At 37.6% G+C, this 15,740-nt stretch overlaps 1 non-coding gene and 1 pseudogene across 1 annotated transcript; both read left to right on the top strand.

The window, feature by feature from the left end:
- Positions 1-2,297: 2,297 nt before the first annotated feature.
- On the top strand, positions 2,298-3,989 carry LOC148009049 (18S ribosomal RNA; annotated as a pseudogene).
- Positions 3,990-5,864: 1,875 nt separating this feature from the next.
- On the top strand, positions 5,865-5,938 carry TRNAM-CAU (transfer RNA methionine (anticodon CAU)). Its single transcript has one exon. It is a non-coding gene; the product is annotated as a tRNA-Met (tRNA).
- Positions 5,939-15,740: the final 9,802 nt, after the last annotated feature.

The raw sequence follows: 15,740 nt of genomic DNA on the forward strand, positions 1-15,740 counted from the left end.
TATTGGTTTGAAAAAATCCTGGGCTATACACCAAGTGGATATCAAATGAATAGTATTGCGGTTGAAAGCAAGTACGGAACATTCTTTTTTGGAACTGGAATAAATAATTGATAGAGACACTGCTAGCAAAGATCCACGTAACAGGGTTGCGTAATTCAATGACATCATACTCACATGCATTACTAACCAGTGCGACTGCAAGGCGGGTATCAACCGTGTCTGTCGTTCCATCCCCCCGGGAAGACCTGAAGTTGCAAATCCATGGATCAATGTGGCACCCGATGCTGTAACTGTGCTTGACCAACCATCCCGATCTTTAAGAGCAAGAATGAAATAAATTAAGGAAGAACTCCATGAAATGAAGATAAGTGATTCATATAAGTTACTTAGTGGCAGGTGTTTAGAATCTATCCAACGAGTAATCATAAGGGCAGTTGTGCACGCAAAAGCGATTACCATGCTCTTATGACTGAAATTTCTTTCAAGCTTTTTAGATTTGCCAATTGAATAGACCCATTCAGACAAAGTAGTGAAGAAAAGCATGAACAAAGAAATATAAGCAAATATTTTTTCTGTATCAGTGTGCATCGTGTCGATAAAGAATTCTTGATATTTTCATTTTTGTTACTCAATCCATATTTAGGTATCCATTGTATTCATACTCTGAATTTATACTCAGTTGAATTTATTAGCAAATAGATTTTTATGGTATTCCTCACTAATCAATAATTTTTATAGATTCCTTCATTTCTCCGATCCGTACTCGGTAACGAGCCAAAGAATCTCCTTCTGTTTGAAATTGGATTTTCCAGTCCGATTCGTCGTAGCATTCGTAATGATCCACTTTTCTTAGATCCCATTGAATTCCCGAACCTCGTAGCATTGGACCTGATAATCCCCAATTGATAGCCTCTTCTCTTGCGATGAAACCGATTCCTTCGACCCGTCTAAGAAAGATTGGGTTATTCGTAATGAGTCGTTCGTATTCGTTAATTTTTGGTAGGCAATAGTGACAAAATTCTAAGCATTTGTCTACCCACCCGTAGGGTAAATCTGCGGCTACCCCTCCGATGCGAAAATAATTGTGCATCATTCGCATACCCGTGGCAGCTTCAAATAAATCATGAATCATTTCTCTTTCTCGAAATGTGTAAAAGAAGGGGCACCAACATCTGCCATAAAGGGACCCAACCATAATAAATGGGAAGCTATTCGGCTTAATTCAAGCATAATCACTCTGATATAACTAGCTCTTCTAGGTACTTGAATATTCGCCAACTTTTCTGGCGCATTCACGGTTACTGCTTCCGTGAACATAGTAGCTAAATAATCCCATCTTGTGACATATGGAAGATATTGCAAAATCGTTCGGTTTTCAGCAATTTTTTCCATCCCTCTGTTCTTCATCGAAAAATCAAAAAAAATTGAAATTGATCCTGGCTATGATGGTCTATATGTTGATGGACTGTTTCTATATCTTACCAATAAATAAGTTAATGGACTGTTTCATAATGTTCAACGTGTTGATGGACTGTTTCTCTATCTCATAATACTTACTAATAAGCTGTTGATGGATATGTATAACAATGTGAAAAAGGGATAAGAAAGAACCAAAGGACATTTGTTTTTAAAGAAAAAGAAGAAGATCCAATGCATTGGTTATGGTTTCGGTAAATGCATTGTACCATATTTCTTTCTTAATAAAAAAAGATGTTTCTAATTAAACTGTTTATAAGAGTTAAATGGGACAAATACATTGGTTATGGTTTCGGTAAATGCATTGGCTATGTTTTTGATAAATGCATGGGTTCTGGTTTCAGTAAATATATTATCTATGGTAAATGCATAGGTTCTGGCAATGATAAAATCATATCAAATATGTCTTTCATATAGTCAATCTTATTTGAAAGTAAATACATCGTTTTTTAAATGCATTGGTTCCGAGGAAAGCACTAGTTCAGGAGACTATATCAAAAACCAATAAGGAGAAAAGCCACTAAAAAACCAATAAAAACAGTTGTAATGACTATCGTACTTACCTAAAGCGTTAGCTTCTCGTCAATTCCTTCTATTTTCAGCCATACTTTACTCTCCTGCAATGAATCCTTTGGTTTCCGGTAGATGGAAGATCTGCATGAGCGATACAAGAATTCTTGTATAATAACAATCTTTGGTATCCGGAATGTAAGATGATTCGCCTTGCCAGTGGCCGTTCCGCTTACGGTTGTTAGTAAAAGCTAATAACTTACTAAGAAATCATCATCAACCTGCCTCATATGGCAGAAATTCACTAAAAAATTGGGCTTGATCCTGGCCCAGAATGAACGCTAGCGATATGCTTAACACATGTAAGTTGGATGTCATTTCTGTTCCAGTTTTATGGAATAATTGAAAAAAAAGTAGCAAACGGGTGCGTAACGCGCAGGAATCTGCCAAACAGTTCGGGCTAGATCCCGAAGCAACGCAAGCAATAAAGCTATGCGAGAAGATAATAAAGCGCTGTTTGATGAGCCTACGTAGTATTAGGTAGTTGGTTGGGTAAAGGCCAACCAAGCCTACGATGCTTAGCTGATCTTTTCGGATGACCAGCCACACTGGGACTGAGATACGGCCCAGACTCCGCCGGGAGGCAGCAGTGGGGAATCTTGGACAATGGGCGAAAGCTTGATCCAGCAATATCGCGTGGGTGAGTGAAGAACGTCGCAAACGCGAGGAATGGCAATACCGCTTGTAAAACCCTTTCGTCAAGTGTGCGATGGTGACAAAACTTAAAGAAGAAGCCCCGGCTAACTCCGTGCCAGCAGCCGCGGTAAGACGGGGGGGGCAAGTGTTATTCGGAATGACTGGGCGTAAAGGGCACGTAGGCGGTAAGTTAGGTCGAAGGTTAAAGACGCCAGCCCAACTGGCGGAATGCTTACGAAACCAATTTACTTGAGTGAGATAGAGAAGAGTGAAATTTCGTGCGTAGGGATAGAATCTGGAGATACACGAAGGAACGCCGAAGTAGCGAAGGCAGCTCTTTGGGTCTCTACTGACGCTAAGGTGCGAAAGCTTGGGGAGCAAACGGGATTAGATACCCCGGTAGTCCATGCCGTAAACGATGAGTGTTCGTTTTTGGTCTGCGGATCGGAAGCTCAGCTAACGCGTTAAACACTCCGCCTGGGGAATACGGTCGCAAGACTGAAACTCAAAGGAATTGACGGGGGCTTGTACAAGCGGTGGAGCATGTGGTTTAATTCGATACAACGCGCAAAACCTTACCAGCTCTTGACATAGAAACACTTGGCGTATGCACATTTGACATATGAACTAGTGTACTTGTTCTTAACGGGATAAGATAAAAATTCGTACAGGTGCTGCATGGCTGTCGTCAGCTCGTGTCGTGAGACGTTTTTGGTTAACTCCTATAACGAGCGAAACCCTTGTTTCATGTTGCTAAGACATGCTGTTTACAAAGGATCCATGCCGTCTTTCATCAGCAGCCGTACAGCTCAATGGTTGCTTGAGATCGACGGTATTCTTTTTATTGGGTGTTGCACTCATGAAAAACTGCCCGTAGTTTTACTATGGAGGAAGATGGGGATAACGTCAAGTCCGCATGGCCCTTATGAGCTGGGCTACACACGTGCTACAATGGCAATTACAATGGGAAGCAAGGCCGTAAGGTGGAGCGAATCCGTAAAGATTGTCTAAGTTCGGATTGTTCTCTGCAACTCGAGGACATGAAGTTGGAATCGCTAGTAATCGCGGATCAGCATGCCGCGGTGAATATGTACCCGAGCCCCGTACACACCGCCCGTCACACCCTGGGAATTGGCTCCGCCTGAAGCATTGAGCAGGGATCACTTATTAGTAAAGTGCATTATGCTTCCGTTAAGTGTAATTCACTTTAGTTTTAAAGGTGTTTCCGCTACATATTATGGTTGGGTCAGTAACTGAGGTGAAGTCGTAACATGGTAGTCGTAGGGGAACCTGTGGCTGGATGGATTCTTCCAGAAAGATGAAGATACAAGCTAAAAATCTCATATATGCGTTAATTAGCCTATTTTTTATCTGTTATTTTAATGATATTTTACTAGTAGCTAAAGGGCATTTTTGATGAAATCATTGTGGCCATTGTTTGTAGCTCAAGGAAGGAACCTTGCCAAGGAGATCCGGATAGTCCTGCTAGAAATAAGTTTTTAAAAAGCCCACATTACGCAAATGGGTTGGCTGAAAGCTAGCCTACGAGCTTTATAGTATGTACATAATGTGGCTATGTCATATGGTTAAACGATCTGCCATCTGCGAAATTAGGATCCTGGCACTGAAAAAAAAAGTATTGGCTAGTTGCTTAATCCATGCATGACTATATAAAATAAGGAATCTCCGATAGTAAGTTTCATATAAGGCTATAATAAAATTGCCCCCATTGTAGTTATCCATGGGTTGCCTCCATGTAACCGTGGGGCAAATTGAGAGGAAACAAAGCAGCTTAAAATTTTCTCTCAAAGAAAACCTCGTAACATTCCCAAAATGTGAAACCTAGACGGTACCTGTTAAGTGGTAGAAATAGGGTCTCTAACTCAAAGGGGAGCCACTATTACGTACTTGAAAAAAAGGGTATTTGCTTTGACGAATTTGTTGTCTCTTATTATTACACATGCTCGGTAAATTAGTTTTCAAATAACTAGGTAAGGGAAACAAAAAAGTATGTCAAAATCACGTATATGGAAGCGATACGAAAAAGGCGTTATGGCCTTAAAAGCACTCCCTAACCCAGATTCAGACCGATAAGTGAAAGAGAGTAAGTTGAAATGATATGAATAAGGGATACTCCTGTGTGTGTAAAAAAAAGAGCGTTACTTTCCGTTACGATCGTTTCGGATATTCCTTAAAGCTGATCTACGCATAAGAGAAACCAATGATTTAGACTATAAAAGATAGATCGGGTGAAAACATGCCGTCCTAACGTAGCCAAAAGTTTTGTCATTTCGCATTACATAGGGTATGCCATTTCGATATTTTATTTCTGTATATAAAAGGATAGCGGTTGATTAGGGCCTTTATTTAGACAGCTGATTAAACAGAGCATTGTTTAGGATGTAACCCCATTATAGCTTCGAGCTGTGTACAAAAGGTTCTTAACCTTATTGTTTGTTAACATTGAAATGAAGTTCCTTAGCGTTGGCCTTTTCGATGTAACTTTATTGACATTTATTAGTTATGAGCTTATAGGCTTAAAAGATATTAAGCTTGGTCACAGCAACGGATACTGGATTATTACTTTTATGGCTATAGTATAGCGGAGTTGTTGTTGAGCTAGCTTATTTGAAACAATACTTTTGTTTCATAAAAGCTATTAGCGACCTTTAAGCAGGCAAGCAAATAGTATTTCTATTAAATCACGTAAGAGACCAATAATCACTTTCCCGGTTGAAACCACTGGCTTGAACATAAAAGCATATGATGACAGAAACAATTAGGCTCTGCTCCATATCTTAACCATTTATTGGTTGCCATATTAGTAACTTAAAGTCGGTATGGTTAAAGATACTGTCTTGTCACTTTGGTTCCATAATTTGAAGTTCTGGTTGTGTCTAGCGTATCATTAGCGTTGAATCTAATTTCAGTGGTCATAGTCGCTTAGGAGCGGACTCGAATCACTTACTTAAAGATTTTCAGTCTTTTGCTCTAACCAACTAAGCTACCTAAACTGCTATAGGAATGGCAGACAAACCATTGATATTATTATCTAAGATTACTCAACAAAGCATGTATTAATGATTAAAGCTAGCCAAATAGGTTATGAAGTTGGTTTATGAAAAGGACTTTAAGTTCGTTCCATTGCTTGTGACAAATTGATCGAATTGATAGTGCGCTATGGGCTTATAGTTTGAATGGTTAAAACGTGCCGCTCATAACGGCAATATTGTAGGTTCGAATCCTGCTAAGCCCATATTTGTGATGGAAGCTCAATTTTTTCGTCTCTGGCCTTGCCTTTTTTTTTGGGTTACCTTTCTATGGAGTATCGCCAAGTGGTAAGGCATTGGTTTTTGATACCAACAAGCAAAGGTTCGAATCCTTTTACTTCAGCTCTGTACGACTATTATTTGTTTCAAAGGGTTATCATTTACCAAAAGTGTAATTTGTCCCTTTCCGCAATTCCTTTAGGCATGAAAGTTAAGAGGTTTCGTTTTGCCATATTATTGGCTTTATTTCTTAGAAATGTAGAAGCTAAAGGGTTAATGCATATTTGTCTATAAGTTAAGGTATTGGTTTTAGTTAGCAAAACCATCCGATTTGCCTGGCCAATAAGGATTTCATACAAAAAAACTACAAACAATAAAGGTAAAATAAAGTCAATTATCCACCCCAAAGGGTTAACTCCGTTATCACATAAAAAAATAAACAAGTTGCAAATATGCCACTACGAACAGCAAACAGACACGACTACAAAAATTAGAAAAAACCTGTCATCCACGATATAGATGAAGTATAATAGAATCCCTTAAATCTCTGAGTGAAGTATTTATATCCGTTAAGTTTTGACGAATTCCTATTCCTAACTCATTATTCTCAAGGAGAATTATATCTATAGGTATTTTCTCTATTTTTGCATATAAATCTGTTGTGTTTTGATAAATAGAATTGTATTCGCGTAGAAGATATTTCGGGACGGGTTGATAACATGACCAACTTGTAAACTCTTTTCAATAGATTCAGAATCCATGAGAACCCGACTAGCTAAACCATTTCAATCAACAAAGATTTTAGCTTTATTTTTATCTTCTGCAGTTACTTCTATAATATTTCCGATTGCCAAATTTCTTAACTATTAGATCATTTGCCAACTGAAGCCATTCTCTAATCCCTTGATAATGTTGGCCAGTAGCCATGATATTCTCATAGTTAAGAAAAAGACAAAAAGCATTATGAATAACATCTGACCATTCTTTATCATATATTTTGATAGAATTATATATTTCTAAAATATTAATTAATTTCTGACAGCAAGAAAGAGAATTCATGTTATTCATTAAATTCTTTGGTTTATATGCATACAGTCCCGCGGGGAGGCAAAGCCTGCCCCTTCAATAGAAGCTTTAACAACAATGCCTTATATTTGCTTGTTTCAGCGTATTTTGTGGATAGTTTCTCAGAAATCTATAGCATTCTGTTGGAACACATCCTGTCTTTTAACCTTCGTAGTTCTATGCATAGTTGATATTATAGCTCCAATCATGGCTACTAACAAAATAAGACTAGACACTGGAAACGGGACCAGATAATTGGTATAAAGTAAATTGCCCAATGCTTGCAAATTTGTCCAGCCTTATATCTTTTCAGCATACACTGTATATCTTGGATAGATTGTATTTGAATGGCTAGATAATACTGGGATGTAATCATTATCTAGAATGACAAAGATTTCTAACCGAGAAATTAATCCAATAGTACCACCTACCGGTAAATAGCGCAATATATTTTCATGAATTTCCGCTATTTTAATGTCTAACATCATCACTACAAATAAAAATAATACGGCAATAGCACCTATATAAACTATTGAAAAGATCATAGCAAAGAACTCAAGACCTGACAAAAGTAGTGAACCAGAAGTGTTGCAAGAAACGAGGATGAGAAGGGAAACGGAATGGACAGAGTTTCTAGCACATATGACCATAATAGTAAAAACTAAACTCAAGCCCGCAAAGACGTCAAAAAGTAGCATGGTTTTTTCGTTTATTTTTATTATCATATATTAATGACGGTTTGTTCTTATGTCAAATTTGACCCTAAAGATTTGGCAATCACGTAGTAGCACCAAGCTTATCATTACTTGGGGAAGACCCGATGCGATAAGGATACACAATCGAACGCCAAATTGATTTGCATAACCGCAAATGGCAAGCCATCCGGGCATGTTCCATTTGGTGATGGCGGTTGTTCAGGACTGGTTTCCTTTATAGCCGAAAGTTCTCCAAAAGTATGAAAAGCCGGAGGACTTTATATCATCCATTCCAGTGTGGTTGAATCTTATTCACCAGCCCGAGGACTCGAAGCACACTTGTCTTCGCTACTCAGAGTTTTAAGAACAACTACAAAAAGACGAAAGATCCCCAATACAAAGACATAAAAGCCAAAACTACTTAAAGCATTCCATTCGCCGTAAGCATCTGGATAATCGGGAATGCGACGGGGCATACCCGAAAGCCCTAAAAAATGCATTGGAAAAAAAGTCATATTTACACCTTTATTCTATTTATTGTGTTTGGTTCTTTGCATTTTACATTCCATTTTGTACCCTTTTTAAAGCCGCTCCGTAAAAGAAAAGTCTCCCCTCCTGTGTTGGCTGAAGTAACGAAAGTCACTTTGGACTCTCAAAAATGCGCGAAAGTCTCGAAATTCTCTTTCAATTATGAAGGTTCCTTTGACAAAAGAGTGGTGGCGATTGAAGAGTGAAATTCTATCCAATTTCTCTATACTTTGACGGGATAATGAGTAGAGATCATCATAGCAAGTTTTTCAAAAAATTTATACATAATGCGCCCCCGTAAGACGCTTCGCGTCAAATAAGTAACATATGTCGACTCTTGAGTCGGGAAAGATCTTCCAGATTTGTTCTCATTCCGTGTATTTACGCGTTTTTAACCACAAAAGTTCTCTATTGCTGATTCAACATTCCCGATTGAATTAGGAGATGCCTTTGAGATTACAGTAATTTCATGTGGTTTAGGGACTTCCAAGATATGATTGTAATTAGTTTTTGATGGCGAATCTTAACACGATGCATTTTCATAATAGGAACGAAGTATACTTAGGGTAAGCGTAAGGAAGCTCTTTTTATTTCGTTATTTATGTAAAAATTGTAATGCAAAATAGATCATCCGCTCTAAAAGCGAGCTCTTATCGCCCCGTTCACTATGTGAACGGAAGAGCCGGGAATAAAGGTTAACTATCTAATTCCTTTATAATAACTTGAAAGCAGCTGAGTCTCTTTGAAGACCAGTTTACAGTTGAAAATATGGCAATGACAGTATTACGAGGTTTAATCGTTTATATAATATTACTTTATTTGGAAAATTTCTTACCTTGCTGTTCAAAGTCCTAAAAACAACGGGCCCTTTCTATCTAATTTAGATTAGGTTTTGTCGTCTTTTCCGATCTGGATAAAAGGTCATGAGACGAGTGGTCGAATAGTTTGGTTTGCTAAAAAAGGGATTCTATCCGGATCCGTTGGTAAAGTTTTTTAACCTAATCGATAGGTTACATGGCTTGCCTGCTATTGAGCCGGCCAGAGTGGCGTAATATGAAATCTTCTTAGTTCACGTAAGCGAATTCTCCCATGAACCAATAATATCAATAGCGTAAGAGCTTAACATGTCGACAAGCCATTATGATGTCTTTTAGTCGTCCCGTATATACATGGATATATAGAGAAGTTGCTTTTTATGATCATCCTAAGGCGAATTGCCTTTTTTTGCATCATTGTTTAGTTGATAAAAGTGTATCGGAATGCACGGCACGATTTGCCATTGAAATAAAAAACAGAAAAGGCTTTTTTTTTGATCCGCAGCTGTCGTCAGTAGTTAAGCAAAGGTTTTTCTTTTTGTCCTTCCTGGTGCAGAGCAGGGCAATTGGTTTGCTTCTGTTCCGTTAGACGCATAATCCAAGCATACGTTTTTGCCAGACAAAACGAACTGCCATAGATATCGGGAGGTGATAAAAGGAATTCATCAAATAAATAACATGAGCGTTTCTCGAGAACATCCCTATCATTTGGTTGATCCAAGTCCATGGCCTTTATTGGGTTTAATAGGAGCTTTAGCTAGTACCACAGGTGCGGTTATGTATATGCATTCATTTACGGGAGGTGGAATATTTTTGAGTCCTGGTTCGGGATCAATCATGCATACTATGCTTATATGGTGGCGCGATGTTGTACGTGAATTTACCTATGAGGGACATTACACCAAAGTGGTATAATTAGGACTTCGTTATGGCTCTCTTTCGTTTATTGCTTCGGAGGTTATGTTTTTTTTAGCTTTTTTCTGGGCCTTTTTTCATTCCTTCTTAGCGCCCACGGTAGAAATTGGAGCTATTCGGCCTCCTAAAGGGATTGAGGTCTTAGACCCTTGGAGAATTCCTTTTCTAAACACTATTATTTTATTGTTCTTTGGAGCTGCCGTAACTTGGGCCCATCACGCTATACTTGTGGGTTTAAAGTAAGAAGCGATTTACGCTTTAGTAGCTACTGTTTAGTTGGCTTTGGTTTTTACTGGGTTCTAAGGGATGGAATATTATGAAGCACTTTTTACCGTTTCCGATGGTATTTATGGTTTTACTTTTTTTTTAGCTACTGGGTTTTATGGATTTTATGTTATTATAGGGACCATTTTTTTAATAATATGCAGTATTCGTCAATATATGGGTTATTTTAGCCCCTCACATCACTTCGGTTTTGAAGCAGCTGCTTGGTATTGGCATTTCGTGGACGTGGTTTGGTTATTTTTATTTGTTTCTATTTATTGGTGGGGAGGTTTCTAAAAAGGCATGGGCCTGGCCTCGCCATCTTCTAAACGAAAGAAAAATAGCCACTAAACCTGCTTAACAAAACAGAAACGCTTCGCTTTCCAAATTTGGCAAACTATCACAATATTTGCTCAAAAAGGAAGGGTTTCCTTAATTAAAAAGGGGGTGACCCTTATGGGCTATTTTTTGGTATGATCAATTGATAGAGAACTAAATACGGGCAAAAATCCTTTGCGACGAGTAACAATAAGATTCTTAAAGAAATCAACATCCAATGCCGTGTGACTTCATGGTGGACATAATCTACTAGAATCTCTTCCATCCCTATATGAATATGCCAGAATAAAAGAATATTAAATAAGATCAAACTAGAAATATTGGTTACTATAAAAAATGGGGCTAGACAAGCTGCAGTGCCTTTCTAAACAAGCCAATGGTTCAAGGGCGCTCTATGAACCTCCATCGTTTCTTTGCTGTATCTATGTGTCTACGCATTTTCACTTATTTGCACGCATCTGAGCGAGGGTAGTTTATCATTGGTTTTTATCTTATCAAGGGAAAGCATAGCCTTTTCTGATAAGATAGTTTCATATTAAGACTTTTCTTTGCTCCATCAGGGGGAAGGGGAGGACTTGAAGAGATCCTGCCCCGCCCATATAACCCAAATCAACAATCGATAGAAAATAGGGATCATTCTCGTCCATAGCTGATTTCTATAAAATATATATTTGCATAATGATTTGTCTGTTCCTTTGTTGTGCCTATTATTAGTTTAATAGAGTGATTTTTTTCATTCTGCTTTTCTTTTACAGCAAGCAAATGTCAGCTAACAAATTACTTATTTTCTATGGAAAAAACTATGCTAGGTTGGCCAGGAAAGCTGGCAAATTCTGCACCCACTGGAAAGCGAAAACAACTTACTATTTTGTCTCATTCTCAAAGGCAGGAATGCTCTTGAATAGCTACCGGTGCTTTCAACTAAAGTTCCATTTTTTAATGCAACAAAGCATATACCGTTTGTTCATATAGCGGTGCACAATGTTTTATCATCTCATTTAGAAATGATTGCGCAATCATTTCTGTATTTGAACGCAAGCCAGACAATAATAGTTCATGTTATTCCTTGGATTCAAACCATAAAGTTTCCTAAATAGTAAGAAAATGCTACAAATCTGTTTAAATGGCTTCGCTTCTTGCCTCGGAAGTGGTTTTAACAAAGTTGCTTAAAGTATTTTAACAAAAGAGAACAAAACCCACTAGACGAACGACAACCGATATTTCCTCATCGTACATCGATATTCATCCCGAACTCAAAACACTGAAAATTAAAATGGCAAATAAAAGCAACTCGCGCGTAAATTTCGCTTATATTCCTTTGCCCTTTTTCCTCTATTTCCGATATTCATGAAAGTTTGCTGGCGAGCTAGCGGACAGAGAAAAGGACAAGCTTATTTTTAGACTCGTTTCGAGGTAAAAGGTTCGCAAAAATGCAATAGCATTTATTGCGCCGGCAAAAACGATACGGAAAGCAACAGTGTTTCATTCAAAAGGGCTCTGAGTGCATATAAAGCTTCTAGCCTTAGTCAGACAAATAGATTGGCTAGGGTTGCTGAAAGCGAAAGTGCCTAGCTTTCATTTCGCTTAATAAAAAATAGAAATAAAAATCCGAATGTAAATAAGATTTGTCAGTATTAGAAGTTTAGGTAAACCTTTTTTTTTTGGCTTCCATTACAAGAAAAATACAGACTAGTAATAAAGCCGAATTCTCGTTTTCAAATTATTGCCCGCCATTGTAACATTTAAGCAGAAAGTCATAAGTACAAATGCACCGATTATGTAAAGTGTTTAGCTCTTGTCCACAGAAATAAGTTCTGTTTCGTTTCTAACAGCGCTAACGCATTTAAAGCACTCTCTGTTACTATAAACACATTTTAGTTACGCCTAGGCCTCATGAGTTCACTGAAAGCACGTTCTGTCCTTGTAGATGTACCGGTTGAGAAGTTAGGCAGAAGGCTTTTATGGTGTTTGGTTTGCATTATTAGAACCGAAGGCAACCTCGTGAAATTTTGTGTTTGTGCCATTTTATTAAAAATGTTTATATGGCGATAAAGTAAGGTAAATAAGTGGAAACGAGAGTACGGATAGATTGTAATGCTCCCGGATACACGTTGGAAAAACCAGCTTTTAGGCCTTATTCTTGCTTATTTGCAAATATACGTTGTAAAAAACCAGCTTTGCTAGCCTTATTATTGTCGACATTACTTTTGTTGATTAGCTGGCCGATCTTATTTTCTGCAAGTAAATTTTTGTTACTGTCTTCTGCTGTTGGATTGAACTGATTTAACATCGGTATGTAGAGGACCAGAACATGCCATTGAGGCAAAGATGAGCGTTCATCTCAGAAAGTTCATATGATTTTGTTCAATAAATCTACATAGTTTAATGACTTAAACCATTACGGATAGAAGGATTTGAACCTTCATGACTAAAGCCACCAGAACCTAAACCTAGCGTGTCTACCAATTTCACCATATCCGCAGGCTATCTATGCAGTAATAGCTAATAAGAACCTAAACTTTTGTTCATTAGATAGGACCAGCGCTTTAAACAAAAAAAAAGTTAATGTCTCGTCCCACGCGCCAGCGCTGCCAGAAAAGTTGAAATACTATCTCAGTCTCCTTGACTGACTCGTTTGTTAGCCTATTAAGAAAGAAAACGCTATGTAAGCCTTTAGAAAAGATAACTTCGTTCATAAACGACGCAAAGCACTCTTAGGAGTAAAGGACAAACTGCATGAGAATGCCAACTTATTTGTATGCAGCATAATTGTGAATGGAGAAGGATTTGAACTTTTGGTCTTTTTACAAATACCTTGATTTTCAAGATCGCTCAGACATCCATTCCTTGTATTTCGCCAAATCTTGCACTTAAAATTGGCCATAATTGACTATACTGTCAGATAACCATTCTAATGAAAGTATATAGGAACAAGCTTTAAAGAAAAAAAGAAAATAGCGTTCTGTCAATCGAATCAAATCCTTTCCTAGCAAAGCGAAAGAAGTTAACAGGTCTTTTTCGCCATTCAAGATCCCACAATAGCCAGGTCTGTTATTGAACTTATTGCCCTGATTTAATGGCTGGATTGTTTGCTTAGTTTCGGGCACTTTGCTTCTGGTTTAACTGAAGCACTTATGTAAGTTTTATTACTATTACCTTATTATGTATTTAATTTTTGGTTTTTTATGAAACGAGGTTTACATTAAGGACTAAGTGAGTAGCAAAGGATGCTGCTTACTTTAAAGTTATTGGCTTTGGCGTTGCAATTAGTTTTTAATTTACTGTAGCTACTATTTTTTCTGTTAATGTGTTATTGTTTCTTGAAACTTTTTCCTATCCTCCTTTTAATTTTCTCCAAGCTATTTTAGTTCCCATTCTCGTTTTACATCTTTTAGCTTGCTTAGATCTTTTTACAGTAGCCTGGTTTTTGTTAACATAAAAACTTAAGATATGATTGTAAAAAAACTATTTCCTGATGCAATTACAAAATTAATTGTGTTGTTTTCGTCAGTTGCCAGATTTTTTATTTTGTAAATTAGCTAAGGATACGCAAACCATTTATACCAATTGAGGCATAGAAAAGAGATTTCAGCAGATACCTTAAATATGGCACATACGCACGCATGGAAACCAAGTGAAACAAAAAGGGTTTTGTTATAAATTAAAGACTTCCTCCCAACACTCCGAAATAAGCTACTAAAAGCAAACAACCACATTCGATTCCTTTGTGGTCGGTCTGAGAGAAGTGCCGAATGAAACTAGAATATCCCTATCCATTGACGATTCAATCCCTTATTATTTTATCTCTTCTTTGTTATTGCAATAGATTAATCATCCGTGTCGATAGAACTTGTAAAGGATCTACTTCATTTCCTTTCTGTCTCATAAAAAATGGAATCAATGGGTTATTTATATACGTTTAGGGACATCTGTTTTTGAAAACATTACCTGTAGCAAAAATAACATAAAGTTATTTGCTTGCACAGCGAGCATAAGTTTCTTAATTTCAAACTACTAAGTGAAGTGGTCTTAAACCAATTAATCGTTACAGAAGATCTTGTAGCTGTCCTTGTGGTTGGATGTTGGGGGAATAGTTTAACATGGTAGAACACTGGTCTCCAAAACCATTGGTTAAGGGTTCAAGTCCCTTTTCTCTCGAGCACCCAATTCAGCAGATAATAGTATCTGATCGGATATGAGCTACATAGTGTAAAGAAACAATTAGCGAAGATCTTCTAATGCCTAGCTTAATTGGATGAAGTGTAACTGCTCACTTTTTTTAAAAAAAAAGTGAACCTATATGATGTAAGATAAGCAAAAGTACATTAAAGTATAAATTGATCAAATTTATTTATCCGCAAAAACATAAACTAGAAAAGTATGTTGTTAATTCTATACCATAAAAGCAGAATCATAAATTAACTTTTTATCATGATTTTATTGCATCCATTCGTTTGTTAGTTATCCTTTGTGGTTTTTGTTGCATTGTTATCTTAAAATCTTTTTTTTGTGGTTTCCGCTGCATTGCTATCCCAAAGTCTTCTATCCGTTGTCATCTTGATGCGTCCATATGGTGTATTAGTTCGAATGTTAAACACAGAATAAGTTAATGAAAAGAACGCTTTTTCAATAACTGGCTCATAACGGTGAAACCAGCTGTTTCTAAGAATAATGGCCATACCGTGGGAAGTCGTGAAAGCTTCTCTCCCTTTGTTGCAGTCGAGTGTTTCAGCCTTCAACGAGAAATAAAGCGGGTCGAGTCTTGAGATGAAAGCAGGTCAAGTTCGGTAGGAACCTCGATTGGCTAACGTCAACCCAAACAAAAATACGCCAGGAAAACCAACACTTAAACAGTCCAGGATCCCACCGGCTCTTGTTCCCACTTTAAGGTCCTCCGGAACCTCGTTCTTAGGAAATCCTTCTCATAGCTACAAGCTAGCTCATTGACCCCGTAACGACTGATTTGAAAGATGAGAGCATGATTGTTAATGCTAACACGCCGGTTCTCACCCCGGCCGAATCCATCCCGAACCCCGATTAAGCCATTAAATGCTAATCAATTGGCAGCTACCTTATTTTACGGTTGTCTTGGTTACTACGCTGCCTGTACACCTAACTGTAATGGAATTAAACCCTTGACCAATACAGAAATTACGGCTTTAAAGCAA

The sequence above is a fragment of the Lygodium microphyllum genome, unplaced genomic scaffold, assembly GCF_053477565.2.
Source record: "Lygodium microphyllum isolate KBCC unplaced genomic scaffold, Lygodium_microphyllum_v1.1.10 scaffold_42, whole genome shotgun sequence".
NCBI classification, from domain to species: domain Eukaryota; kingdom Viridiplantae; phylum Streptophyta; class Polypodiopsida; order Schizaeales; family Lygodiaceae; genus Lygodium; species Lygodium microphyllum.